Source organism: Pseudophryne corroboree, chromosome 6 (genome assembly GCF_028390025.1).
Source record: "Pseudophryne corroboree isolate aPseCor3 chromosome 6, aPseCor3.hap2, whole genome shotgun sequence".
Taxonomy (NCBI): Eukaryota; Metazoa; Chordata; class Amphibia; order Anura; family Myobatrachidae; genus Pseudophryne; species Pseudophryne corroboree.
In genome coordinates this window covers 769030590-769043706 of record NC_086449.1, presented here as the reverse complement: position 1 = coordinate 769043706, position 13117 = coordinate 769030590, and the positions used below count along the sequence as shown (strand labels likewise).

The 13117-nt window shown below is 46.8% G+C and overlaps 1 protein-coding gene across 1 annotated transcript in view; it reads right to left on the bottom strand.

The window, feature by feature from the left end:
- CDX1 (caudal type homeobox 1) overlaps positions 1–13117 on the bottom strand; it is a 57559-nt gene that overhangs the window by 15383 nt on the left and 29059 nt on the right. The gene's annotated exons all lie outside the window — the stretch shown is intronic.

Below are 13117 nucleotides of genomic sequence, written 5' to 3'. Positions count from 1 at the left end.
CTGCCACCTCATTGGTTTGAGTAACCATTAGAGAGTGCAACGTCTGGGCCCCTTCATAAATATATACAGTAAATTCGTCTGCTGCATGCATGACAGTGTACCAGATTAATAACAGATTAATAACAGCAATGCACTGTAGAAAATACACCATAGTCCAGTATAAGGTAATATATGTATAATGTATAATTCAAGTGCACAGTCTGGAACCTGATCCTTAGAGCAGGAGGTGGGCCCCCAGGCATTGGGGCCCACCGGTGGTTTCCCCTGTACCCCTGTGGGCCAGTCCAAGCCTGGGTTTAGGCCACCATGGCTAACAGCTCTGGTACTAATTTTGCTGTAGGGCCCTGATGAAGAGCTAAATGGTGGGTGGTAGATGAAGTTAATTAAAGAGATAAGCTTACATGAAAACAATTTTTATAATAATATTCCAATAAGGCAATCTCAATATAAGATAATGGCACACACGCAAGTATTACTGCCTGCAGGACCAATTTGGAAAAAACAATCACAATGCGCTACCAATGGTGTAGGAGCAGCCTACCAGTGACACAGGAACCTTCACCAAAATTCCAAGTTATACATATACAAAGAAAAATGGAAAGTGGTGGGCGCAACACCATATAATCTCACATATAAGAAAACGATGGACTGAAGGATTCTCTCTTAGTCCGACAGCAAGGGCTTAGTGGGTCTGAAGTGAATTCTCTCTGTATGTCTTCTCAAGGTATGGTTTTTATCTCGGTATGAAGAGACAAATCATAGAACAGACCAGTTTGACAAAAGACAACAGATTTATTCACACTAAGCACTCACAATTTGACAGTTAAAACGAGCATGTAACCACATGTAAAGTGGATGGGGCTAGCTGGCATCTGGTACTCAAATTACCCTCCCAAAAGGTACTGGAAACTCCGGAATCCACAGCACATCAGGAGATAACGACAGTCCAGGTCAAACAGCTAGAGCCCTTCACAATCGAACGCCACCAGCTTAACGCGGGCTTGTGTAGTCCGAAACACGTTAAGCTGGTGGCGTTCGATTGTGAAGGGCTCGTTTTAACTGTCAAATTGCGAGTGCTTAGTGTGAATAAATCTGTTGTCTTTTGTCAAACTGGTCTGTTCTATGATTTGTCTCTTCATACCGAGATAAAAACCATACCTTGAGAAGACATACAGAGAGAATTCACCTCAGACCCACTAAGCCCTTGCTGTCGGACTAAGAGAGAATCCTTCAGTCCATCGTTTTCTTATATGTAAGATTATATGGTGTTGCGCCCACCACTTTCCATTTTTCTTTGTGCAGGACCAATTTGGTCAAATCAGATGTTTCCGGCCAAATGGATGAACCAATCCCAGACCACACTGCAACCTATAAAGAAGACTGGCTAAATCTACGTTTTAAGAATCAGCACGTGCTTTTCCGTTTACTGAAATAAACCATTATATAAAGTAAGTTTGTCTTTCTGCCAGCTAACTAAATAACTATTGTGTTATAGCTATATAGCCAAACATCACTGAATTATGGCCAATATAACATTTACAGGTATATTACAGGATAAACTTTATTTAAGTTTGACAACCAGGGATTAAGTTTAACTACATTCTTCTTTCATGATATTCTGTTATGATTTGACAGTATGGATAGTATTCTGCTAGTCGAGCAGAGCTATATTGTTTTATTTTGTTTATAATTGCCCATCTCATCTGTCTGCTTTGCGGCTGGTCCATGGTAAGTCTAAGGGCCTTTACACAAAGACATTCATTTTATGAATTCAATGTACATTCTCACAGCCTAGTAAACACTGTAATACTGATAGTCATCAAATGAACCAGTACAATCACATTTTCATACAAGCTTTTGCTGTGAAGCATTTTTGCGCATGGACTGCAGTGCAGAGGAAAGCGGAATGGCAGCACTGTATGTAATGGTGTTCTTTTGGAATGCTCAGTAATCACGTTGTATAGTGGGCTGCAGGGAGACTACGGGATCACACCTGGGCGTAGCCAGAATTTTGTGGGACCCATAGCGCCATTTTAAAGGGGCCCCCCGTCTCTGCTTCTAGAGAGACACTTCTCTGCAACAGTTGTTCATTTTATGCCCTATAATAGTGCCCTAGTTCATTTTCGAAACCATATTAGAGCCTTATTTAATGTTATGCCCCATAGTAGTGTCCTAGCTTCTTTTATGAATCACAGCTGCCAGTACACATTATGCCGCACAGTGCCCCCAATCCCCATTATGATATATAGTGCTCCCTGTTCATATTGTGCCACATTACAGTACCCCGGTTCATATTACATAACATTAAAATGCCCTCCAATTAATTTTATACCAAACTACTATGAGCAGGTCCAGGGGCATACCTAGATATACTGCAGGCCCCAAGGAAAAAGTTTGAAAAGACGCCTACATACCACCCAATGGCGGAAAATGTATATAACACATGTAACTTTGACAGTAAAGATGGGCCCCTCTCAGCTCTGGGCCCCATAGCAGCTGCACTGCCTGCACCTATGGTAGCTACGCCCTTGGGATCACACCTCTAATACAATCAGAACAACATACTGTACAAGGTTTTCTCTGTTTTTGACAGCTGTTGTTTTTCAAAGCATAGAAGCCAGATTCTGAGCCACACGTAATGCAGAAGAAAAGTCGGACACCCGCTGCAAACAGATTGTGAATGGTATACCAAAGAGACTATACCCATCTTGTCTACTTTAAGAAGCTCGGAGAGGAGACGCAGGTGATAACTGTGATGGTAGACAGGGATGCAGAGAAGGACGCGGGGCTGGTTCTGATTACCCGGGAGGCTGCACACAGTATTTTTTTTTCCTGAGGGGGCGTGGCCATGTCACCCAGATTTGTTCACGCCCCATCCCAGTACCGAGGTGCTGTTAAGCTCTCCCTGGGGACCTAGCTGAACTAGTTGTGTCATTAGGCCACGAATGCAGAGAATTAGGGCTCTGTGAAGAGGAGATGGGGCCAAAATGATTTTCAGAAGATCGTGTCAATGGACCGGGATGCCAGGTTATCCAGTCTCTGTAATGAAGGAGAAGTAGCCAATAAGCTTCTTATATGTTAAGCTACCGGCTGCTGCTCTTCCATGACTGTGATGGGCTGGGAGTGTGCAGCCTACCAGTGCCAACTTCCACCTGCCTAGGTAAGAAGCGGGGGATGGAGGACTCAATTTGAAGTGGGGTCTGGCACAGACCCTGGAAGCGCTTAATCCATGCTCTGCAAGCAATGTCCTCCAATCTAGCAAACCTCTGCCACAAAAACCATCACCCTGGTCTATAGGTCCATCAGTAAAACTTGACGTAGTTGAACAAAAGTAAAAGTGTGACATTTCAGAAGAACAGTCCAAAATTCAAATAGGGGAGCCACATCAACTGCCACCACAAACACTGCCAAACATTACCGTTTGGAACTCACTGGCCAGAGCCGGCCCTAACCAATATGATGCCCTAGGCAAGATTTTGGCTGCTGCCCCCTAGCACCGCCGCTAGTTCTGCAAGAGATGTCTGGCATGAGTCAGCTGGCAGCTCTGCTAACGTCGGGCACCTTTTGTTTATGAAAATACATCTTATTTGCATTACTATGTGGCTAGGATGCACAAGCAGCTTCTGCTGATTAAAATGATATGCAGCATGCCTATATTCTGTGTGCGACTGCGGCTGTACCTGTATATGAAATGCTACATTACAGTGATTTCCAGGAATACCCACAGAATATAGGCATGCTGCATATCATTTTAATCAGCAGAAGCTGCTGGTGCCCCTAAGCATACCAAATGCCCTAGGCATTTGCCTAGTTTGCCTATGCCTAAGGCCGGCTCTGTCACTGGCAGTTGGTGTGGCTCCTCTATTTGCATTTTGGACTGCAGCCCCACCTCAGGAGCAGCCACTGGCAAGGCTGTCCAGGAACAGAGCATCTTGGGTTCTATTTACTAAGCCTTGGAGGGAGATAAAGTGGATTTAGATAAAGTACCAAACAACCAGACCCGTACTGTCATTTCTCTGACGTCCTAAGTGGATGCTGGGGACTCCGTCAGGACCATGGGGAATAGCGGCTCCGCAGGAGACAGGGCACAAAAGTAAAAGCTTTAGGATCAGGTGGTGTGCACTGGCTCCTCCCCCTATGACCCTCCTCCAAGCCTCAGTTAGGTTTTTGTGCCCGGCCGAGAAGGGTGCAATCTAGGTGGCTCTCCTAAAAAGCTGCTTAGAGTAAAAGTTTTGCTAGGTTTTTTATTTTCAGTGAGTCCTGCTGGCAACAGGCTCACTGCAACGAGGGACTTAGGGGAGAAGAAGTGAACTCACCTGCGTGCAGGATGGATTGGCTTCTTAGGCTACTGGACACTAGCTCCAGAGGGACGATCACAGGTACAGCCTGGATGGGTCACCGGAGCCGCGCCGCCGACCCCCTTGCAGATGCTGAAGAGAGAAGAGGTCCAGAAATCGGCGGCTGAAGACTTCTCAGTCTTCATGAGGTAGCGCACAGCACTGCAGCTGTGCGCCATTGCTCTCAGCACACTTTACACCAACGGTCACTGAGGGTGCAGGGCGCTTGGGGGGGCGCCCTGGGTAGCAATGAAAGTACCTATGCTGGCTAAAAATACATCACATATAGCCCCTGGGGCTATATGGATGTATTTAACCCCTGCCAGGTTGTCAGAAAAACGGGAGAAGAAGCCCGCCGAAAAGGGGGCGGGGCCTATTCTCCTCAGCACACAGCGCCATTTTCCTACACAGCTCCGCTGCTAGGAAGGCTCCCAGGCTCTCCCCTGCACTGCACTACAGAAACAGGGTTAAAACAGAGAGGGGGGGCACTTATTTGGCGATATTATTATATATTAAGATGCTATAAGGGAAAACACTTATATAAGGTTGTCCCTGTATAATATAGCGTTTTGGTGTGTGCTGGCAAACTCTCCCTCTGTCTCCCCAAAGGGCTAGTGGGGTCCTGTCCTCTATCAGAGCATTCCCTGTGTGTGTGCTGTGTGTCGGTACGTGTGTGTCGACATGTATGAGGACGATGTTGGTGAGGAGGCGGAGCAATTGCCTGTAATGGTGATGTCACTCTCTAGGGAGTCGACACCGGAATGGATGGCTTATTTAGGGAATTACGTGATAATGTCAACGCGCTGCAAGGTCGGTTGACGACATGAGACGCAATTAGTACCTGTCCAGGCGTCTCAAACACCGTCAGGGGCTTTAAAACGCCCATTTACCTCAGTCGGTCGACACAGACACAGACACGGACACTGACTCCAGTGTCGACGGTGAAGAAACAAACGTATTTTCCATTTGGGCCACACGTTACATGTTAAGGGCAATGAAGGAGGTGTTACATATTTCTGATACTACAAGTACCACAAAAGAGGGTATTATGTGGGGTGTGAAAAAACTACCTGTAGTTTTTCCTGAATCAGATAAATTAAATGAAGTGTGTGATGATGCGTGGGTTCCCCCGATAGAAAATTATTGGCGTTATACCCTTTCCCGCCAGAAGTTAGGGCGCGTTGGGAAACACCCCTTAGGGTGGATAATGCGCTCACACGCTTATCAAAACAAGTGGCGTTACCGTCTCCAGATACGGCCGCCCTCAAGGAGCCAGCTGATAGGAGGCTGGAAAATATCCTAAAAAGTATATACACACATACTGGTGTTATACTGCGACCAGCGATCGCCTCAGCCTGGATGTGCAGCGCTGGGGTGGCTTGGTCGGATTCCCTGACTGAAAATATTGATACCCTTGACAGGGACAGTATTTTATTGACTATAGAGCATTTAAAGGATGCATTTCTATATATGCGAGATGCACAGAGGGATATTTGCACTCTGGCATCAAGAGTAAGTGCGATGTCCATATCTGCCAGAAGATGTTTATGGACACGACAGTGGTCAGGTGATGCAGATTCCAAACGGCACATGGAAGTATTGCCGTATAAAGGGGAGGAGTTATTTGGGGTCGGTCCATCGGACCTGGTGGCTACGGCAACAGCTGGAAAATCCACCTTTTTTACCCCAAGTCACATCTCAGCAGAAAAAGACACCGTCTTTTCAGCCTCAAAAAGTCCTTTCGTCCCCATAAGGGCAAGCAGGCAAAAGGCCAGTCATATCTGCCCAGGGATAGAGGAAAGGGAAGAAGACTGCAGCAGGCAGCCCATTCCCAGGAACAGAAGCCCTCCACCGCTTTTGCCAAGTCCTCAGCATGACGCTGGGGCCGTACAAGCGGACTCAGGTGCGGTGGGGGGTCGTCTCAAGAGTTTCAGCACGCAGTGGTCTCACTCGCAAGTGGACCCCTGGATCCTACAAGTAGTATCCCAGGGGTACAGATTGAAAATTCGAGACGTCTCCCCCTCGCAGGTTCCTGAAGTCTGCTTTACCAACGTCTCCCTCCGACAGGGAGGCAGTATTGGAAACAATTCACAAGCTGTATTCCCAGCAGGTGATAATCAAAGTACCCCTCCTACAACAAGGAAAGGGGTATTATTCCACACTATATTGTGGTACTGAAGCCAGACGGCTCGGTGAGACCTATTCTAAATCTGAAATATTTGAACACTTACATACAAAGGTTCAAATCAAGATGGAGTCACTCAGAGCAGTGATAGCGAACCAGGAAGAAAGGGACTATATGGTGTCCCTGGACATCAAGGATGCTTACCTCCATGTCCCAATTTACCCTTCTCACCAAGGGTACCTCAGGTTCGTGGTACAAAACTGTCACTATCAGTTTCAGACGCTGCCGTTTGGATTGTCCACGGCACCCCGGGTCTTTACCAAGATAATGGCCGAAATGATGATTCTTCTTCAAAGAAAAGGCGTCTTAATTATCCCTTACTTGGACGATCTCCTGATAAGGGCAAGGTCCAGAGAACAGTTGGAGGTCGGAGTAGCACTATCTCAAGTAGTTCTACGACAGCACGGGTGGATTCTAAATATTCCAAAATCGCAGCTGTCTCCGACGACACGTCTGCTGTTCCTAGGGATGATTCTGGACACAGTCCAGAAAAAGGTGTTTCTCCCGGAGGAGAAAGCCAGGGAGTTATCCGAGCTAGTCAGGAACCTCCTAAAACCAGGAAAAGTGTCAGTGCATCATTGCACAAGGGTCCTGGGAAAAATGGTGGCTTCTTACGAAGCGATTCCATTCGGCAGATTTCACGCAAGAACTTTTCAGTGGGATCTGCTGGAAAAATGGTCCGGATCGCATCTTCAGATGCATCAGCGGATAACCCTGTCTCCAAGGACAAGGGTGTCTCTTCTGTGGTGGCTGCAGAGTGCTCATCTACTAAAGGGCCACAGATTCGGCATTCAGGACTGGGTCCTGGTGACCACGGATGCCAGCCTGAAAGGCTGGGGAGCAGTCACACAAGGAAAAAATTTCCAGGGAGTGTGATCAAGTCTGGAGACTTCTCTCCACATAAATATACTGGAGCTAAGAGCAATTTACAATGCTCTAAGCTTAGCAAGACCTCTGCTTCAAGGTCAGCCGGTATTGATCCAGTGGGACAACATCACGGCAGTCGCCCACGTAAACAGACAGGGCAGCACAAGAAGCAGGAGGGCAATGGCAGAAACTGCAAGGATTCTTCGCTGGGCGGAAAATCATGTGATAGCAGTGTTCATTCCGGGAGTGGACAACTGGGAAGCAGACTTCCTCAGCACGACCTCCACCCGGGAGAGTGGGGACTTCATCGGGAAGTCTTCCACATGATTGTGAACCGTTGGGAAAGACCAAAGGTGGACATGATGGCGTCCCGCCTGAACAAAAAACTGGACAGGTATTGCGCCAGGTCAAGAGACCCTCAGGCAATAGCTGTGGACGTTCTGGTAACACCGTGGGTGTACCAGTCGGTGTATGTGTTCCCTCCTCTGCTTCTCATACCTAAGGTACTGAGAATTATAAGACGTAGAGGAGTAAGAACTATACTCGTGGCTCCGGATTGGCCAAGAAGGACTTGGTACCCGGAACTTCAAGAGATGCTCACAGAGGACTCATGGCCTCTGCCGCTAAGAAGGGACTTGCTTCAGCAAGTACCATGTCTGTTCCAAGACTTACCGCGGCTGCGTTTGACGGCATGGCGGTTGAACGCCGGATCCTAAGGGAAAAAGGCATTCCGGAAGAGGTCATTCCTACCCTGGTCAAAGCCAGGAAGGAGGTGACCGCACAACATTATCACCACATGTGGCGAAAATATGTTGCGTGGTGTGAGGCCAGGAAGGCCCCACGAAGAAATTTCAACTCGGTCGATTCCTGCATTTCCTGCAAACAGGAGTGTCTATGGGCCTCAAATTGGGGTCCATTAAGGTTCAAATTTCGGCCCTGTCGATTTTCTTCCAGAAAGAATTGGCTTCAGTTCCTGAAGTCCAGAAGTTTGTCAAGGGAGTACTGCATATACAACCCCCTTTTGTGCCTCCAGTGGCACTGTGGGATCTCAACGTAGTTCTGGGATTCCTCAAATCACATTGGTTTAAACCGCTCAAATCTGTGGATTTGAAATATCTCACATGGAAAGTGACCATGATGTTGGCCCTGGCCTCGGCCAGGCGAGTGTCAGAATTGGCGGCTTTGTCTCACAAAAGCCCATATCTGATTGTCCATTCGGACAGGGCAGAGCTGCGGACTCGTCCCCAGTTTCTCCCTAAGGTGGTGTCAGCGTTTCACCTGAACCAGCTTATTGTGGTACCTGCGGCTACTAGGGACTTGGAGGACTCCAAGTTGCTAGATGTTGTCAGGGCCCTGAAAATCTAGGTTTCCAGGACGGCTGGAGTCAGGAAAACTGACTTGCTGTTATCCTGTATGCACCCAACAAACTGGGTGCTCTTGCTTCTAAGCAGACGATTGCTAGTTGGATGTGTAGTACAATTCAGCTTGCACATTCTGTGGCAGGCCTGCCACAGCCAAAATATGTAAATGCCCATTCCACAAGGAAGGTGGGCTCATCTTGGGCGGCTGCCCGAGGGGTCTCGGCTTTACAACTTTGCCGAGCTGCTACTTGGTCAGGGGCACACCCTGGCTGAGGAGGACCTGGAGTTCTCTCACTCGGTGCTGCAGAGTCATCCGCACTCTCCCGCCCGTTTGGGAGCTTTGGTATAATCCCCATGGTCCTGACGGAGTCCCCAGCATCCACTTAGGACGTCAGAGAAAATAAGAATTTACTTACCGATAATTCTATTTCTCGTAGTCCGTAGTGGATGCTGGGCGCCCATCCCAAGTGCGGATTGTCTGCAATACTTGTACATAGTTATTGTTACAAAAATCGGGTTATTATTGTTGTGAGCCATCTTTTCAGAGGCTCCGCTGTTATCATGCTGTTAACTGGGTTCAGATCACAGGTTGTACAGTGTGATTGGTGTGGCTGGTATGAGTCTTACCCGGGATTCAAAATCCTTCCTTATTGTGTACGCTCGTCCGGGCACAGTATCCTAACTGAGGCTTGGAGGAGGGTCATAGGAGGAGGAGCCAGTGCACACCACCTGATCCTAAAGCTTTTACTTTTGTGCCCTGTCTCCTGCGGAGCCGCTATTCCCCATGGTCCTGACGGAGTCCCCAGCATCCACTACGGACTACGAGAAATAGAATTATCGGTAAGTAAATTCTTATTATTTCAAACACACCCTGTGACATGGCAGCTAGAAGCTGATTGGCTTGTACTTTATCTCTGTCCACTATCGCTCGCCAAGGCTTTGTATTTAGACCCCTTAGTACCTAATGAAATGGGTCATGTTGGAGGATATGAAAATATTGTAACTTTATCTCAAATATCTTCAGGTCTGAACGTTTTATAGTTTTTCTTATCTGTTAGTTAATGTTATTTGTAGCCATTTTATAGGTATACTCCCTACTGTAAATTACATAGCCACTATTATTAATATATAGAAAACATTCATTATGAGATCAGCACAAGCTTGGACAGCTCACCATGGCGAATACAACCTTCATGACTTGGTAAAGCTGAGGAAGAATGCCCTGTTTTGGGATATGATAGTATCTTTAAAGGCTGTTGCTCATTGTAAAATATACTAAGTTTGCATGATGATCATGTATTGTTCTGTATTTGCATTACTTACATTAACTGATAAAACACTATACAAACGTAAACTTTATTCAGTACTTAAATGCCGACGCAATATACATTGCCAAAAAACTATTATTTATTGTTAACTGTTTACTGTCTTATTTAGTTTATTGTTGAGTTGTTAGTCTTATAATATAATATGCAATAATTATGTCAATGCAGTGCCGTTTCTTGCGGCAGGCAAACTGTGCGATCGCACAGGGCACCCGTCACGACACCTGCTGGCTGGTATCCTGCTGCTCCCCCTCCTCCCATCCACAGTACTCCACCCGAGGGGCGGAGTTTTGCTAAATTGCGTGGTTGCGTTGTGACGTCATGACGCAACCGTGTCATTTCGCAAAAATCTGCGCCCCGAGCAAAGTACTATGGACAAGAGAAGGGGGATAAGCTAATGGGCATGGGATGAGGGGGAGCAGAACATGGACGAGGGCAGGTGGAGCAGAGACTGGCACCAGAGCATGAAACCACTGGCAATGAGAATGACACCCAGTGCATGAAACCACTGGCAATGAGAATGACACCCAGCGAATGAAACCCCTGGCACACGAGCATGACACCCAGAGCATGAAACCACTGACAATGAGAATGACACCCAGCGAATGAAACCCCTGGCAACGAGCATGACACCCAGCGCATGAAATCCCTGGCAACGAGCATTACCCATGGCAACGAGAATGACCCCCAGCGCATGAAACCTCTGGCAACGAGAATGACCCCCAGCGCATGAAACCTCTGGCAACGAGCATGACACCTAGCACATAAAACCCCTAGCAACGAGCAGGTAATTGAAAAGTAATTAGAAGCCTTACTGTAGGGCATAATGTATCACGGGCATTGCGGTGTGTGGCATAATATGGTGCAGGGGACATAATATGGTGCAAGGGGCATTACTGTGTGGGGCTTAATATAGTGGAATTTTTTTCTTTCCTGAGGTAGTGGAGGTCTGTTGTTGCAGGGTCAAAAACTGGGGTGTAAGATAGTCTTTTCTTGTGAAGCTGCGCCCATTTTATCGAGACCAAACCCATTTTAGTGAGGTTACACTCCCTTGTCGGGAGCGGGTTCACATATTGAATGTCTATGGGAGGGGGGGCGCATTTGGTTACTGCTTGCACTGGGAGCCAAATTGTCTAGAGACAGCCCCGTGTTAATGTATTATATGTATTATACAATATGCTGCATTTCCATTTTGGATAATTCTTTTTTCTGTCCAGTCCAGTTCCAGGCAGGCACATGCTCCCATATAATTGTGGTCGACTTTATTGGTCAAGTGTTTGACACTTACAACTTCTCTTTCATGTGAACATACAATAGTTACTAAAGTATATTGCAACCAGATTAGTGAGCAAAATTCAGCCATTCAGTACTCAGGCACCGGACCTGGGACCATTCCAGCTGAATGAATCTACTGATGACAGTGATTATCAGGAAATGCAGATAGATTAGAGTTACCTCTGGGAGGGGTCAGTCAGGTCGGTCAGTGTGGAGGGGCGATGCATAGCTAAGTAGGCAGTCACCGGGGGGGGGGGGCATGATGCCGCGTTTGTGTCAGCATGACCTCACCCCCGCTACTCATTGTCATAATTGCTGACATTGTTAAGCGGGAGCGAAGTCCTTGATGATGCGAATCGGCACAAATGAAAGTCGGAGTGGCTCCAGGAGACTTTTTTCTTGGTTGGACGGGAGAGTCACCCAGGATTCTGGAGTCTACTGGATGTTCCGGTAAAGTAAACAAGTATGTATCAATGTAATATTAGGCTAATTCTTCTGCAAGATTCCAGGTCGTGTGGTTGGTCAGTTTGTCAACCTAAGGAAATGTCGTCACTTTTTGTTTTTTTCAGAAATTAATAAAATAGGCGTTTGCACACTTATCCGTAGTAAGTGCTAAAAGTCCTGCATCACCTTGTAACTGTAGGTGAGTACTGGCACTGTCACAAGCAATTATATTTGGAACAATCAATGAAGTGGTCACACTTAATTACAGTCTCTTTACTTTAGGAAACTTGGATTGTCACAAGTCAGACGTGAAGTGGTTAATTGTCACCCTTTAAGATCAAAAGGTGTAGCAAAGTTTGCCAAGCACTTATTTATTGATTTCTCCATTCTTTAGCAACCTCTACTGTCAGTAATGTTAGGCTATCCCTTGTAGACACGGAGTCTTATTGTCTACGAGTGGCATTTTAATTATTACATTTGCAGAAATCAATAAAATCTTTTGCTGACTTACAAACTTCCAACAGTCCCGGGACTTACAAATTTGTCTCTGGAAAATGTTTTTGTTTTTTTGTCCCAAAATTATTTTTTCATATAGTATTATAGATACTTTATTTTACTTTACGTAAAATACAATTACTGGTACGTACCTATTTCGTGTTCCAGTGTTGTAACGTATCTGGGTGTAAAATAAAATGTTGGTGACATAAAAATGAATGAAAGAACAAACATTATTTTTATTTGCAGGCTTGTTAACCTAGATCAGTGGTTTCCAAACTCAGTCCTCAAGGCATCCTAACAGTCCAGGTTTTAAGGATATCCGGTTTTAAGGATATGCAACCCCTGCGAACAAAAACATGGTGGGTAGCTGCCTGTCTCGGCAGCTAAGCTGTGTAGGCAGGGAGATACTCGCCAGGTGCGAAAGCATCGCCGCTGTGCGATTCTTTCGCACTTGTGCAGGGGGGTAGGGCCTGGCACGCAGGCCGGACTAGCCCTGTGCTGGGCGTCCCCCCGCATGTCAGAGTCTTTGATTATAGATGTGCGTTTTTAGTACAGGGCAAGCAGGATTTTTGCCCGGGGCGCCGCCTTCCGGAGGGCGCCGCCGTGGCAAGATCCATTCCCATAGATTCGAGGAGCGGCGCTGGCGGACGGAGACGGAGGGCAGCAGCGGCCGGGAAGCAAGAGCGGGGATTGTAAGTATTAATTTTTTTTTGTAAGTGGCGCAACTAGGGGCACAACTCTACAGGGGGCACAGTACTGTGACAATACTACTGGGGGCACAACTGTACTGGGGGCACACTACTGGGGGCACAACTCTACAGGGGG